We start from the raw sequence: 16,400 nt of genomic DNA, 5'->3' as shown, positions 1-16,400 counted from the left end.
AACAACAATTCCATGGGAATCGGAATTGGAATCGTACTTGGTATCGGAATCATTAATTAACATTTTCCTGGAATCGGAATTGGAAAAATTTTAGGAATCATTCCAACACTAATTACTACTCCACCCCTAGAAAGGGGAAAGGAGAAACGGATGAATTTGTTGCCCAAAGTATTAGAGAAAATAACTTTTTAGTCACTTTCACATTTACAACACCTGGTATGTCCAATTGATCACTCACAACTGCACTCATGTACAACATAAAAAGAAACTGAAATCTTAAGATTTCCCTCATTTAAGTAATTATAGGAACAATTAGACTCATGAAAAACAATTTCAAAAACTGCCTTGCAAATATACCCGGTGAATCAAGTGCAAGAGAGATTCAAACAATTGCACTTATAGGGACGGTTAGAATTTAAAAAACATCTCAGAATGTATGAGATAGCAGGTGAATGTCTAGTTACGAGATGCTAGACATTCACCTGCTATCTCGTACATGTCCCACCCCAGTTTGAAAAAACTGATAAGAAAATGTTTTTTTTTTTAAATGAAAGTCGATGTTTGGGCGTTATAAAAATCATTATGTTAAAAGGAATATTCAAACAAGTTTCAATAAAGGTTAAATTTTTCATAGAATCTAATGACAGCGCTGAAATTTTCCTCTGATTTCATCTGGGATCACTAAAGACAATTATCAATTGAGTTCATAAATAACTGAAATATAATACAATGTATTAAAAAAATGCATTTTTATATACTTTTTTAGTTTTTTATATAACAAAAGTAAAATTAAACAAAAGATAATTTTAGTGATGAATATATTTAAAAAAAGATTTGAATAATTATTTTATTTATATTGTTAAAATTTAAAATAATTTAATAAAATCAAATTTGTTAAAACCATTTTTCATTTTACAACAACTTCATTTTTTCTTTAGGAAAAAAAAACAACTTAAGATTTTCACATAGATTCAGAATGATTTCCAAAGGTTGACAGAATCAAGACCAATCTCTTAAATATATAATAAAAAAAATCATTGAAAATCTTAAGAAAAGAAAATTATTTATATAAAATGTTTTTTACTCCATTACATCAACATTTTTTTTTTTTTACTTCTTATTGCAAATGTTATTTGGAACTTTTCTTCAAAGACAAAAATTGTAAACAAAGAAACTTTCTGACTAGCAATATATCTCCACACAGGCAATACCGGGTGAATACTAATTTTATATAGATAAATATTTTCTGGGTCACAATGAGATTGTCTAAAACTCTCCACAAGTTCGTTTTTGAGTGAATTATTTAATTTCTTCTAGATTTAATGTCTTACCAAGGCTTGACAACCGAGTCTGCACTTCTTGTACACCCAAATATCGCACATAGGCACTAGTAAAGAATCTGTTGGACAAATAAAATTAGAATATGCTAACACTTTCAAGAACCTTTTAAATGGCAAAGAAAAACGTTTGACTAAATTATCTCCATTTCAGCAAGTGTCCTTCAAATAAGCACAACATCCAATTCTCATTAACCTAAATGCTTATTTATGTAATTAAACCACCATTTTCTGCAAGCAAAATCATTCTCCCAGACACTCAAATGCAATCTAGGCATTCAAGAACCATTACTAATAACCAAATACCATTTAATTCTTTATTAAATAGAAAAACAAAAAAGTTCTTTATTGGCTCTTAACTCCTATGTATTTTATTGTGCATTACAATATATAACTGCAGGGCATCAAAATTGGGCAAGTCTTTTGGTTATCATTGTCTGCTCTTTAGGTAAACACATTTATTAACCAATACAAGCTTAAAATTCCATTCATCAGAATTTATCTATCCCACTCACAATTATCAATCATTGTAATATCGCAATTAATCTACATTAACTTTCCCTTCCATGATGATGCCGTATTCTTATTTAGAATTTTTATCATGGGTTTAGGACAAAAAAAACTAAACAATGTTTAGGTCAATGAGATCTCCCTCAGAGCAAAATATGAAAAAGGGAACCAGGAAAAAATTATTAATAATAGTTACCTAGATATGTGAAACCACTCTTAATAAGGAACTGAGAAAACAAAGCCAAAGTGCTCAATCACCATACTATAGTACAAAGTTTATTTAAATAAATAAAGTACGCTTTCAAAAATCAGACTAATTTGCCGAATGAATTCAAACAAATCAGTCTTTCACGTGGTGACTACTAAAAAGAAATGTCACCCAAGTGAAATGTTTATAATTTTGTGGTTACCTTTAAAGGAATTAAGGAAATCTGTTCACAATTTTCCTGGTAATCAGATGATTGTATAAGCAATCAATTCAGAGTAATTGGGTAAGTTCAACAGCTAACCATATTTTTTGGATTCTATAACAACCCTTTCACATAATGGTACTGATCACTTTTTAATAGCTGTCATTAATAAAATGAATGCATTTCGATAAATTCATGGATTTGGGTGGTTTCAAACAAGTAGTCTAGCAATTTTTTTTTTTTTTTTTTTTTTTTTTTTTTTTACTTGCACATCTCTATGTAAAGTTATGTAACGTATGTGTATGTTTATATATTTCTATAGGATTCACTCCTCAACAAAGAGAAGGTGGAAGCCCTTTGCAAAAATTCAGATATTAACGATTTTTGTGATATTTTAATAGATATTAGACATCAATTAATACATATTCCAGGAATTTTACTTTTGGGGGAGTATTTTAAAGAGATTTTCAAAGTGATAATATATGGGTAAAACTTCTTTGAAAATTCAAATATTTAAGACTAGCATTTCAGCTCGGCGTTGCCCGCATGTTTGAATGTGTGTGTTGAGCAAAAAAAAAAAAAAAAAAAAAAAGGCAGTAGGAAGGCAGGCTCGAATCCGTACCGCAAAGGAGGAAAAGAAGGGGGAAAAACCTGACGTTTTTGCTGTTACAACAACCGCCAAACCGGAAGTGACGTAGGTTTTAATTAAGGCTAGAAAATTGAAAGGAGAGGATGACTTTCAAAAATATCAGTGAAAAAAGCTACCCCCCCCCCCTGTAGAAAAGTGCTCAGTTTGAAGGTGAAGATATTAATGTTTTTAGTCAATTTTTCGATATTTGTCATCTGAAAGGTCGAACTTTAAAACGATACTGACATTGTAAAAATCCGTTGCCTCTGTCGAAAGTTTTAGGCAGACATGCAAACATACAGACATACATTTATATATTGGTAACTAAAAATTTTCAACTCAAAACAATTAAAAAGCTTGCCATATCTCTGAATACCCTTTATGTAAAATTTCAAATGTTTAGACCAGAAATTGTCGAGTACTTTGGTAGAGACTGCAGAGGTCAAATTTTTTTTAACTTTGACCCCTATTATAACCCCTTAACATTTATTGTTTTGTGCTCAAATCAAGTTATTAAGTTAGATCCATGTCCAAGGAACCTATATCTAAAATTTCAAGTGTTTATACCCAAAATTGTCGGAGTTTGGTAGAGTTCTCAAAGGTCAAATCGTTGAACTTTGACCCCTGAATCGGCAAATTTCTGGCCGAAAACCGATCACATCGATTTTCCCAAATCTCAGTATCCTGTATATCAAATTTTGAGTCTGTAGCCTTAAAATTGACAGTTATTGCATAGGAAAATGTAGACAGACAGATACACAGACATGTTCACTTTTATAGATATATAGACAGATTTGGATTGAATTTTTATACATAATCATTGGACACCAATGAACTATGATTCACTGCATTCCAATTTCTTCTGAAGAACTCTTCTATTTTCTTGATTAAAAATCATGTCATTAATTTTGATCAAAATTAGAATAAAGATTCTAGGCATAAGGTTTAATCTTCACAAGGGCACATAAAAGTGATGCCAAAGCCTCTGTTCAAGGAATTAATTTTCCCATACTGAAACCAGGATTATTCAAATATATATATATGTGTGTGTGTGTGTGTGCACTATTTACACTATGCCACTATAGTAAAATACTGCAGCGCGCTTAAAAAAATAAGCCACAGTCACAGCAAGAGACAACTACCATTTTCTGTTTTTCCAGCAGTTGTCCAAACAAGAGATAAAACATAACAGTGACAAAGGAGAAGTCTATATGACTAGACATCACTATGTAATTGGTAAAACCATTAAAGAAAATAGAGAATATTAAAGACGGTCCAATGACAGGACTTATAAAATTTCGGAAAAACAAATGCAAAACCTAATTTCTAACATTGAGTGAGCTATCTTTAACAAAACTAAAGATATCAGAGTTTATAGAAAAGATTTTTAAAAATTAGATGAAATGTGTGCGAGTCTTGCTGCAGCAATAAATTCAGGCTTTAAAAATGGGTGTGATAACTATTTCTGAAAAGGATATGTCGTGAGTGCTTTGGTCATAGACTTAAACTTGCAGTCATCGGTTCTTCCGGTGATTGATGATTTAGTAATTCAATGCTAACATTTGTTTAACAACATCATCTATATATATAAAAGCGAAAATGTGTGCACTTTTTGTGTATGTCCGCCAAAGGCTTTTTTCGCCGGGCTTCTCGGTCGGCTCACTCTTTAAAACTTTTTATATGCTGTCTAAATCACAATATCTATGAGTTAAGAACAGGGGTCGTGTCTATCTTTAATTTGCTTGACTTTTACACGCTATTTTCGAGATTTTTTTTCGATCACTGCATCTTCATTACGCTTTTCAGTATAAAAAAAGCGAATGCTGGGGCGGGGCTTGCAGCGCGAAACTTAGTTTGACCTTAATAAGGTCAAACATCACGCGACTTAGCTTTCTCGCATCTGTCAATTTCACTTTATAAACGTTAAATTAAGACAGCTTTCACTTTCTCTCCCCTCGTGGCCAAGATGGTCAGGTGTCTGGGTTTTTTTCCCTTTCCACCTTCGCGGCAAGGCTTTGGGTTCGAGCCTACCTTCCTACTAAAACTTTTTTTCTTTTACGCCTCCAAACACCCAGCCAACATTTTTTTTTTTAATAGGGTTGTTTTGATTTACCCCCCGCCAACACGCACACCTCCAAACACCCGAGCAATGCTGGGTACCCCCACTAGTCTACATATATAAAAGGCAAAATGTGTGTGCACATTTTTTGTATGTCCAGCAAAGGCTTTTTTGAAAGGGGTTCTCCATGGGCTTACTACTTTTGAAACTTTTTATATACCGTCTAGATTGTAATATCTACGACTTGCAAATGCACGTCTAGATTTAATTACATCGACTTTTACAAAATTCTTGCTATTTCAGCCCTTCTTGTGGTGGTTCAGCCTTTTCATATAAATAAAGTGAAACTAAGTTGAAACGGGAAAATTTCCTTGGTTTTTGTGCCGGAAACGTCCTGAAAGCAATGAACTTTTGATCAATGCAGGAGAAACTCTTTATAGCAGACAATTGCTATTCAATTTGGACAATCCCTTTTTTATGGGGAGCTGGTTTCCCCCCCCCCCCCAACATCTTAGGGAAACAAAGCCAACCAAAGCTGGGTAAACAAACCTCAAAAAACTGCCTCGCAGTAAAAGTTAATTGCGGAATTTCTATTTGACCTCATTCACGCACCTGTCAATTCAGTTTTTTATCCTTAAATAAATTGAAACGTTTTTCTGTTACTCTCACTTGCTGGCCCAGCAGTAACATGTCCGGTTTTTTTTTTCACACTTTATTTTCCCCATTCACCTCAAGGCTTTTGGTTCGATCCTACCTACTTACCAAAACTTTTTTCATCTACCCCCCCCCCAACACACACATCTACAAACACCCAGGCAACGCCAGGCACCCCTGTTAGTCAAAATGGAATGGTTAACAACAATGTGGATATTATAAGGGGTAAAATTATTAAACTGTCTATGGGTCATGGCACAAGAAGGATAAGTCATAACTTTCAGAGGACTAGAACAAGACCTACTCAATATTCTGTCATTTTCCCAAGAATGGGTCAGTGAACAGAAAGTTGACACTAGTTCAATTGATGCTACAAAGGTAGCAGCCTATGAAAAAAATAGATCTGCTGCCACTGTTCCCCTTCATCTCATATATGAGGACCTCTCTGTTAAGCTATTAGGCCTCTCTTTCTATCATACAAATGATGCCAATCCTAGTCACAATATAAATCTGATGCTGGCGAACAAACAGCATCAAACCATTCCTTTCAGCTAGGAGGAGCAAAATGTATCTGTTCTTATACTTCATCTTTTATGTCTCGGGCAGTGAAGGAGAAATATTTCTAAAACTGAGACAATTTTTATTTTTGTTCAAATTAATGCATGTATGTGTATGTAGAGGTGAGGGCAGAGTATGTAAATAGAGCCAGGAACAAATCATTGCAAACATCTGTAGGTTCGGCTTTTAGTTTGATGGATGAAGAGTTCAAATGCAGACACAGTAAGAAACATGAGAGTGAAAGATGCTGTACAAAAGATGGTTGAGTGCTTATTAAGAGATTTCAACAATTAAAAAATTCCTCCATTTTGAAAATGGAACCATCATTGTCACATGGCATAACAGATAAGGTGTTGGTTAACAATAAGTTCTGAGTTTTTTTTTTTTTTGTTTTTTTTTACAAGTTTGAAGTTTCAATCTTTGCTATAGACGATATTAACTGAGAATAACAATATAAAAATTGGTTGATGGAATTAAAACTATATATCCATGTGGAACAGATAAAAGGGTTCAGTTAAAAAAATTGTATAACTTCCCAAGTACTGATTTGTCACATGACTAAAGATTCAAAAGTTCAAAAATATGCACCTGATAAGATTGGAAGTTACATTGGCTGAAAGGTTGTTAAAATAATATTAAAATACTCATCTGAATAATTCAAATAATAAATAATTATTTTGTTTTTTTGGTTTTATTCTTTATGTTTAATAAATAATTTATGCTGATAACCGGTGTGTGTGTGTGTGTGTGTGTGTGTGTGTGTGTGTGACAGTTTTTTCTATCTAATTGCATTCTTTAGATAAGTATATTTCATTTCATTGTTAAAAAGGTATTTGTAACTACTTTTCTCATTCAAAAAATTATTTTTGGTTCCCCGACAAAAGGAGGGTGAACCTGTATATTCACCCTTGTCTGTTCGTCTGTCCGCACTTTTTTCAATAACTACACCTTTTCAAAATTTTGCACAGACATTAAACATGAGATGAGTAAAAAAGTAACAGAAGGGATTTTCCGGGAAAACTCCGGTTTCCCTCCTAGGGGTGCATTTCGGGCTAAAATGGCTAACTTTTGTGCTTTTTAAAAAAAATTGATGCCTGTAATTTTTATAAAACTTTGTGAAAAGTTGTAACTAACTGATTTCTATATAATTTTGTCTGTCTATACTCCATGATAACTCTTAGGTGTGCCCCAATGGCTCTTTTAGGGCTAATAAAAACACTCCATTTTGGGGACTATTTTACCATATTTGTCCAAAATTTTCTGTGTATGTCTATTTAGCAGTTTTGCATGGTGCTTAACTTAAATTTAAATATGTTAAGGCCTTGAGGACTTTGGGGCTAAATGAGGGAGGAGAGGGAGCCAAATGATGGACTTAGTCACTTCTTTTTTTTTTTTTTTGCATGGCGCAGAACTCAAATTTACATATGTTAAGGCCTAAAACTGCATTGTTTGTTCATTTTCATCAGGATTTGATGTACCCTGGAGACTTTTGGGGCTAAATGGGGGGGGGGCTGAACTTAGTCATTTTTTTATGCCTTGTTCACTGTGCACTCATGGGGGGCATGCATGCTTCACTTGTTAACCTTAATTTTTCTTCATCTTTAACAAACATTTTCAACATGGAGACATCAAAATTGAATTTTGATGCCTCAACATGTACAATGTTTGCTTTGTCACATTATTGAAATGATTGAACTATTCATATTTTTCTTTATATTTATAACACAAATGGAATTTGTACTACAAACATCAGAAAAAGATGCAATACAAAAGGCAATCACTTGTCTATTATAATCAGCTGACCAAACATTGAATAAGGATGGTTTTATGAATGCTTTGTTTATAAAAACAAAAGATCATTTTTATTTTGTCTTTACAAAATAGACAAATTACTGGATAAAACAAATATATTATTTGTCTTTTTCTTTTTTTTTTTTTTTTTTTTTTTGGACCACACGGTTTGTGTGGATTGTTTTAACCATTTGACTAATGAGTTCAATATTTTGCTTATTAGTTAAATAGTTTAAGAAAACATTTGTAACAGGTAGTCCATCTTACTGCAAAAGTTATTTTTCTTTTTATACTTTTATTAGTTTATTCCTAGTCTCAGACTAAATTAACAGTTTATTTTAATTTAATAGAATTATACAAACAAAGTTTATAAAATTTATTTTTAAGCGGCAACAGCAAAATATATAATGTCAAAAATAATTTCTGATGTTAACAGATAATAAATGAGGTTGTCACGGGTTTAATTAAACATGAAACCGCAAAAATCATAGACAATGATAAGTAATTCAAAAAATGTTTCTCTTTGTCAAATATGTCTGAACTAATTACAATATCTTTAACACTGTACAAGATTCTTGGGATAAAGAATTTCACACAAGTTTCATAATAATCAGAAGAGATAACAGCCTAATTTATATTAAGTTCTGAAAAAAATCAGAGATAAGGGTTATTGCAAGTACATTACGTTAGTGTGGAGATTTGATGAAGTGTTTAATTAACGGGGCGGTTCATTAGGAATTTGTTAACATTGGACTTGAAGACATCCAAGTTGTAGTCCGGAGGGAAGCAGGCAGACGGAACAGAGTTCCACAGGCGTGCAGTTCTAAGAAAGAAGCTTTGTTCATGGAATCCGCGTTTTGATTTAGGCACAGATATAGAGTGGGGGAAATTTTTCACAGTGGATTCAGCTAGACGGGTGTTTTTCGTGAAAGATTGGCGAGGGGGAACCAGAGATTGGAGTTCAGACGAGCACCTGCCATGAAAATAACGATAAAACAAGGATAGGCTCGCAACGTCTCTTCTATGGGAGAGAGGTTGCAGGGTAGAGAAAAGGGCATCCCCCACTAAGCCACGAAGTCTATTTTGTACTCTGTCAAGGCATGATAGGCTGTTTTTGGTCGCTCCTGCCCAGATATGGCAACAGTATTCCATCCTTGGACGTACTTGGCTTTTATATAGATAGAGAATTGCATCAGTAGTGAGATATCTTCTGGAGCGGTAGAAGGATCCCACCATCTTTCCAGCGACCTTGGCAACAGACTTGATGTACGTGTTCCATTTCAGATCAGGAGTAAAGGTCAAACCCAGAAGCTTGTCAAAACACGGGGCCTCACCCAGATGAGAGCCATCCATCACAATTGATGCCAGCTGGGGATCAGAGCGTTGATGATGTAAAGTTAGGAGCTTGGTTTTAGATGCATTAAAAGTAACCAACCATCTTTTCCCCCACTGAACCACGCGCTCAAGATCAGAGGAGAGGAAATCAGAAAGAGCTTTGTCATTTACGGCCTTATTGCAAAAAGATGCCTATTGGCCTTAGTCTTGAAAAGAACAAGGTATAGAGGGTTTAACAAGTCCGCAGTTCTTGAAAATAAGCTATTGGAATAGGAAGCTCTATTACAATGATATATCAAAACAGTAAATTGATGGCGAACATGTTAAACGAGTTAAAACAGAGAATACACCCAACAATGCTAAAGAACATAATTATTACTAATAGAAAAAGATTACTTGGAGTTGGAGTTAAGCATTTAAAGATTTCAAAAGTCTAAACATTCAACTACCAACTCCATCACCTTGAGGTTTTGAAGATTATATTCCAACATGGGATAATATGACAATATGAGAAAAGAGGACAGCAAACGTTTAAATTTAACACACGATAAAAACTAACAGAGAAATGTGCCTAAGAAAATTTAATGGAAATCTTTAAACGATTCGACTGGAAACGTAGCAAAGCATTTTATATTAGAATTATTTAGTACAAATTGAAGCCCTTATCTATGCCAGGTGCAAAGTTATAACTAAGATTGAAATAATTAGACCTTCCTCAGTTTTAGATAAATAAATATATGTAATTGTTTTTACAAAAATAAAAACCTTTAGTACCTATATAACATTCTTTTGCTCTCATATCTCTCTTCAGAGCCATATTAATTTAGAGGATTGTGGAAAGAGGCCTACCAGGCATTGCCCGGAGTCATAAAAAAAGAAAATGTTACCGTGTGTTTATATTAAAACTTCTATCTCTCTGTCTCTTTATCTTTTTCCTTCTTCCCCGTTTTTCTACATCCTCTTTCCCTTTTTCATCTTCGCCTAGCCCATTTCTCTTGGTTCAATGTAATGAAAATAAGAATAATCTAAGGCATTCATCTAAGTTTTCAGTTTCAAAGTTATTGCATCCAAATAACACCAATTTTCTTCCCTAGCCTTAAAAATATGAAATCTATTTGTTTTATTTTATTCTCAGGCAACAGAGTTTCTCCCTTTAATAATATAATCAAACCTATATTTATTGAGTTTTCTTCCCCTTCTACCAACATATACCATATTGAAAATGTGCTACTGTATTATTACACACACTTGCTCTAAGATATTGAATACTGACTCCAAAATAAGACAAAATACTTTTTCTAATGTATAATAGCACTAGCCTGGGTGCCCAGTGTTGCCCAGGTGTTTGGAGGTGCGTTGCACACAAAAAAAAGTGGTGGTAGGCAGGCTCAAACCTCTAATGCAAAGGAGGAAAAGAATGTGAAAAAAAAAAAAAAAAAAACCCTGACGTCTTTGTCGTTGTATCCATCGCCAAACTGGAAGTAGCGAAGGTTTAAATTAAGGCTAGTCAATCGAAAAGAGGGGATTGTTTTCGAAAATATCGGCAAAAAAAGAAAAAAGAAAAACGACCCCTCCTTGTAGAAAAATACTCAGTTGAGGGTGAAGGAATTAATGTTTTTGGCCAATTTTTCAATATTTATCGTCCAAAGTGTCGAGCTTCAAAACGATACTTGTGAAAATTCATCATCTCTGTCAAAAGTTTTATACAAACATACATACATTTAAACAGACAGGTGAGATTTATATAATAGATAACAAGATACAATGAAAATCTTTGTCCTGGGGAAACGCAACATTTAAAAACACCTGCTTGATGGAGACTTGTTCTATATTGATGACTCCCAGGCAACAACAAATGAACACAACTGCTCTATCTAAGCTATTGAACACTTTAGATTAGTTTATACCACTTACTAAATATAATACTATATTATTACTATTATAGCTTCTGGGCAAAGAGTTAAAAGATGAAAATTCTTCCTCCTCTCCAGGAGCACTGTATTTAAACACATCTGCTCTATCTAGGATGTTAAGCACTTTTAGATTACTATATATCACTTACCAAATGTAAAACTAATCTGCATTTGTTTTCAACTAGAGTACTACTGAAACCAGCCAAATAAAATCAAGGATGCCTTCAGAGCATTGCTAAAACTATTCTTTCTGAGTGTCTTGCCATCCCTTCCTCCTTTACTTTAGAAATGTTAAATAATTTTGAAAGAAAATGCCAAGCAGAAGGAATACATTGAAATTAGTGGGGGTTTTTGTGGGTTTTTCCCCCCCTCATATTTCCACACCTAAACACTCAGACGAAATCTTACTGCACTTCAGAGATTTGGGAATACTTTCATTACTGGTTAATTTTACATAATACACTTAGATTCTATAACCTTTATTTCTACAGGGCATTCACACAAATGGAGTTATTAAGTTAAAGGTATTCAAGAGTTATAACTAATGAATTTAACAAGGTTATTAAGAGTGCTCAATAAAAGAAGAGCAAGATATATTAATAAATTTACATGGTCATATAAATTTGTTTAAAAGGGGGGGGGGCTCCTTCAGTCTTTGACAGACTATGGATACCCACAAAGGGATGCCTGTGCGTGAAATTTTTGTGGCAGGAAGTGCGCACACCTCTCTTAAGTCAACACTGTTAAATACCCGTGGCAAGTGTATGTACACGACGACTGGAAACAAATGGCGAGATAAGTGGAGAGCACACACAGCACCTAAAATTCCCAAATGGTCACCCATCTGATACTAACCAGGCTCAACGTTGCGTAACTTTAGTGATCTGACGAGAAACCGTGCCAATATGATTATGCCATATGTAAATTTGTTGATATTATATAGAAAAATGAACAAATCTAGTCTGCTATAAATATTGCATTAAAAGTTATCTACATAAATCAATCTATATAAACCACTTTGAATATTTATATCATTCAAACACGATAGTGTTTGAATATATGGTCAAGTGGCAGTTTTAGTCATTTAGAACTGCTTTAAAGCTTCTCTGCTCACTCATTTTTCGACCAAATTTCAAACAATTATTACAGTTTTATAGATCACCTTTTCATCTATATTGTGAAAAAAATTTTTTTCCATTTCCGTTCAGTAAAACAAAAGTTATGATGAATTTATCGGTGTTCAAAATCATAAAAAAACGTAAGGAGGTGAGTGACGTTTTTATGACTGGTTTCCATAGCAACCACGTCATTTCAGTGACTACTGTTGCTACCAATTCACTGCTCTCGTGATAAGACAAGTAGTAAGTGAAACAGAAAAAATGAAAGAGATAATTGGGGAGATTTTTTTGATAGCAGACGAGTGCTGTACATTGTTATTACATATGTGTATGTTATGTTTATGAGGGCAAAAAAATAAGACTGAAATTAAACAAAGAAGAATTTACTGGAAGCCTAGAAAAATCATGGATTACAATAGAAAAATGCAAGCACGAAAAGTAATATGGTTAAGCTTAAACATGGAAATGATAAGGATAAGATATTTTAGTAAAAAATATAATAAATTTATAACTTAAAATATTGCAGCATTAAGAATTTTTTTTTTAAATTCAATTTAACATTAGATAATCAATTCTTAATGCTGCAATATTTTACGTTATAAATTTATTATATTTTTTACTAGAATATCTTGTCCTTTTTTTTTCCATGTTTAAGCTTAACCATATTACTTTTCGTGCTCGCATTTTTCTATTGTAATATATTTCTAAAGCTCTACCTCATATTGAGCACTTTGGAAAAAATATCGATTTCAAGCTCATTTTCTAAAGAAAATCAGATATTTTAAAGGAAGCCGAGTGTGTGGAAGAACAAACAGCTGATTTTAATGAGTAATTTTGTTAGGAGACATATTTTAAACAAATTCAAATCAATAATACATCAACTGACATCCCAAAAGACAGCAATGGATGGATAGTTTGCTCAACTTCTTACACTAACTTCCTCTCACCCTCTTGGTTGGTACGATGTCTGGAAGTCACTAAGGGTGTATCTACTTTTCCCAGGATAAGGAGATGCTTTTTTTTTATTTTCAAGCCTGTGAAGAACAAATGCATTTTCTGTCATTAACAGTAATAAAATTTTGAGCAGATATATCCACTTTCTCGCAACAAGAGTTATAATCTAGGAAGCTTAATACAATTTATCAGTCACTTTTAAAAAATATTGAAGACTAAAAAATACTGAATGGTCAACAACTGTTGAAAATATGTAGAAGTCATAAGTAGAGTGTGGTATTTCAAACATGTGTTGTAATAGAATTAAACAGGCCACTCTATAGACTCTACTTCTCATGTTAACTTATTTGTTTTTGAAGTAGCAAGAAAAGTTATTTTTATGGCACTTTGGCATTCGGCCTTGATGCACTCAAGAATATTTAATGTCTTCCACATCACTTATGCAAAAATAGCAGAAACCATTATGCGTTTCTTCATTAATAAAATGGTTTTGTTTACACCAGAGCAAACAAGGCAATTTTATTTTATTTTCCAAACAAGAAAAACAAAGATAACACAGCATTCAACAAGGGAGCATATATATAATAATGCAAACATCTATTTATATACTACTAGAAAAATGTGACACGTTGGGTCATCCATTAAGTTTGGGTTAGATCGTCTGAATTAAGAAAAGGTGAATTTGTAAAGCCAAATAAAATTGTAAATTGTAAAAAAATAAAAAGATAAAATTCAAAATTAGCCATGTTTTTCTCTTTCGAGTTACAGTTTAAATTATATTTTTTCTGTTCAAAACAGACGATTTCAATCTTGATTTTTGTGCATCTTTGACTATATATTTTGCTTGTTCCTTCTTTACACTTTGAAAGAAATAAAACATTTTGAAGGCTATACTGTTTCAAAAAAAAACAAAAAAAGCCGAAATCACAAAACTAGCTTTAAAAATCTAGCAATCCTTGACAATAATATGAGACTGACCTCCCTTTGATGTAGCCTCGTTTTCAAATATCATTATAATAATACATGATCATTGTTGTAATGGTGTGAGAAAGCAACTGTTAGTAATTTCGATATGCAGCAGTTCTTCAGCAAAGAAATAAGTCAGCAAAACATTACATAAAAACGGAAGAATCGGGAGAAAAAAATGTTGCTTGCCAAGAGATATTGGACTGAAAGAATAAATTAAAGATTGTTTCTTACAATGTGATTTTATTATTTGTATTGAACTATGTAGCACAATATTACTTTTTGAGTATTAGAAATTATTTCATTTGGATCAGTTCTATATTTAAAATACAATTAAAACATTACTTTCATAGAAATGTTAATAAACTCATAGTTTCTGTATGTTACTAGTTTTTCTGTCCAAAAATGTAACTTTTGTGCTATCCAGAAAAATATCAGCTTTATCAAAACATAATTGTTGATTAAATATATTTCTCATTCAGTGGAATTTACCCGGATCCTACTAGTTGAGAGAGAGAGAGAGAGAGAGAGACAGAGACAGACAGACAGACAGACAGAGACAAAGAGAGCAAGCAATAAAAGTGAGAAGTGATAGACACTGTATAAAATAAGAGAGGGGGAGGATTAAACAAAATACAGTGAGAGAGGATGAGAGTAAAAGACAAAATCTGTAAGAGATGATCACTTGCCTAGTTACGACTAAATAGAACAATTCAATATTTTCAAATATCACTCAATCCCCAAACTAAAGAATATTTTATAGCATGCATTTTGCGTGCTTAAAATATATAAGAAAAAGAGTTGAGAGAAACAAACGTTGATTAATTTGGCATATGTCCTTTACAAGGTTTCTGAAACTTGGAGATGAGAGTGAGGATTCGTATTATTTGGATTATTGAAACTACTGTTCTCATCTTAAATGTTATTTTCACATTTCGGTCGATGTAACTTCTGACCTCCTTCAAGTATATTTTGTCAAACTCTGAAATCTGCACAGAATTTCGACAGGAATCACTTATTTAATTTAAATAAGAAAATGACTGACGGAATGAGTGTATCCTACCCACATGGATTAAATAAAGGAATTCTGTGCAGTTTCCATGTTCGACAAGATACCTCTGAAGAAGGTCAAGGGGGTTACATCAACCGAAACATTGTGAAAATAACACTCGAGATGAGAACAGTAGTCCGAATAATTCAATATGGATGATATTAACCTACTTCCTACTGCAGCAAAGTTGGACATAAAGTCAATCTAATATGTGGGAAATTCCAACTCCCCTAAGGAGACTCTTTGGAAGAGTAGAAAATTAGCTGCAACTATCAGCGCATTTTTTTTTTGAACGACTACATTTTTGTGCTGTTAATGTTGCAAACTTTGTTACATAAAAATAAGTAGCCACAACTTCCTTTTATTTATTAACTAGCGGGAGAGGGTGACTTGGGTGCCATCAGCTAGAATCAAAACCAAAACATTTAGCGCTTCAGCCGCGTTCCTACCATTTGAGCTATCAACAGATAGATAAAGATTTTAAATTAAACCACTTCAAGCTATGAATGAATTTGCGCATGCGGCAAGTTGAAATGAACATTTTTGCATTCCAATTTGCCGACATATTTCTGTACGCGTTATTCATCCATCCAAACAAAGATTTTACTCGATATAAACCATGCTTGGTGTATGATTACTATTTCTCGCTAATTTCAGTGTTGTGTGATCAATGATTTAAGAGATTATCAGTTAAATATTTTCACACACACACATTTTATTTATAAATTTTTTTTTGTTTTTTTTTTTAATATTAAAACTTGTTACGGTAATCTTGACACTGTCCGAAAATTGTAATGTATCTATTTCGTTTCAGTTTCATACAGTTCGATAGTACGGATTTTACATAAACACAAGTCATGTGACCCACGGGCATTTTGTTTTAGAACATTAACAAGAAATACAATTTAAAATTAATTCTAAAGGCAGAAACCTTTTTCAGGTGTCTAAGAATCTTTGTCAACTTCAGGAACCTATACGGAATTCTAAACTGAATACTTAAAATTTTTTTTTTTTTTGGGGGGGGGGCTCGTTCCGTTAGTCATGAATGACCATAGAAGTGTTAATGTTTATGTTAATTCTCAAGTTATTGTACCCTGTCGTAAGGATCTTCGACAT

The 16,400-nt window shown here is 33.0% G+C and overlaps 1 protein-coding gene across 10 annotated transcripts in view; it reads right to left on the bottom strand.

Annotated features, from left to right (window-relative positions):
- Window positions 1-16,400, bottom strand: part of LOC145243562 (putative phospholipid-transporting ATPase IIB) — a 392,356-nt gene that overhangs the window by 107,440 nt on the left and 268,516 nt on the right. The gene's annotated exons all lie outside the window — the stretch shown is intronic.

This window comes from Euprymna scolopes, chromosome 1 (assembly GCF_053919585.1).
Source record: "Euprymna scolopes isolate OS-2025 chromosome 1, ASM5391958v1, whole genome shotgun sequence".
NCBI classification, from domain to species: Eukaryota; Metazoa; Mollusca; class Cephalopoda; order Sepiida; family Sepiolidae; genus Euprymna; species Euprymna scolopes.
Note: the sequence above shows the minus strand (reverse complement) of the source record. Positions and strands in the feature narration are given on the sequence as shown.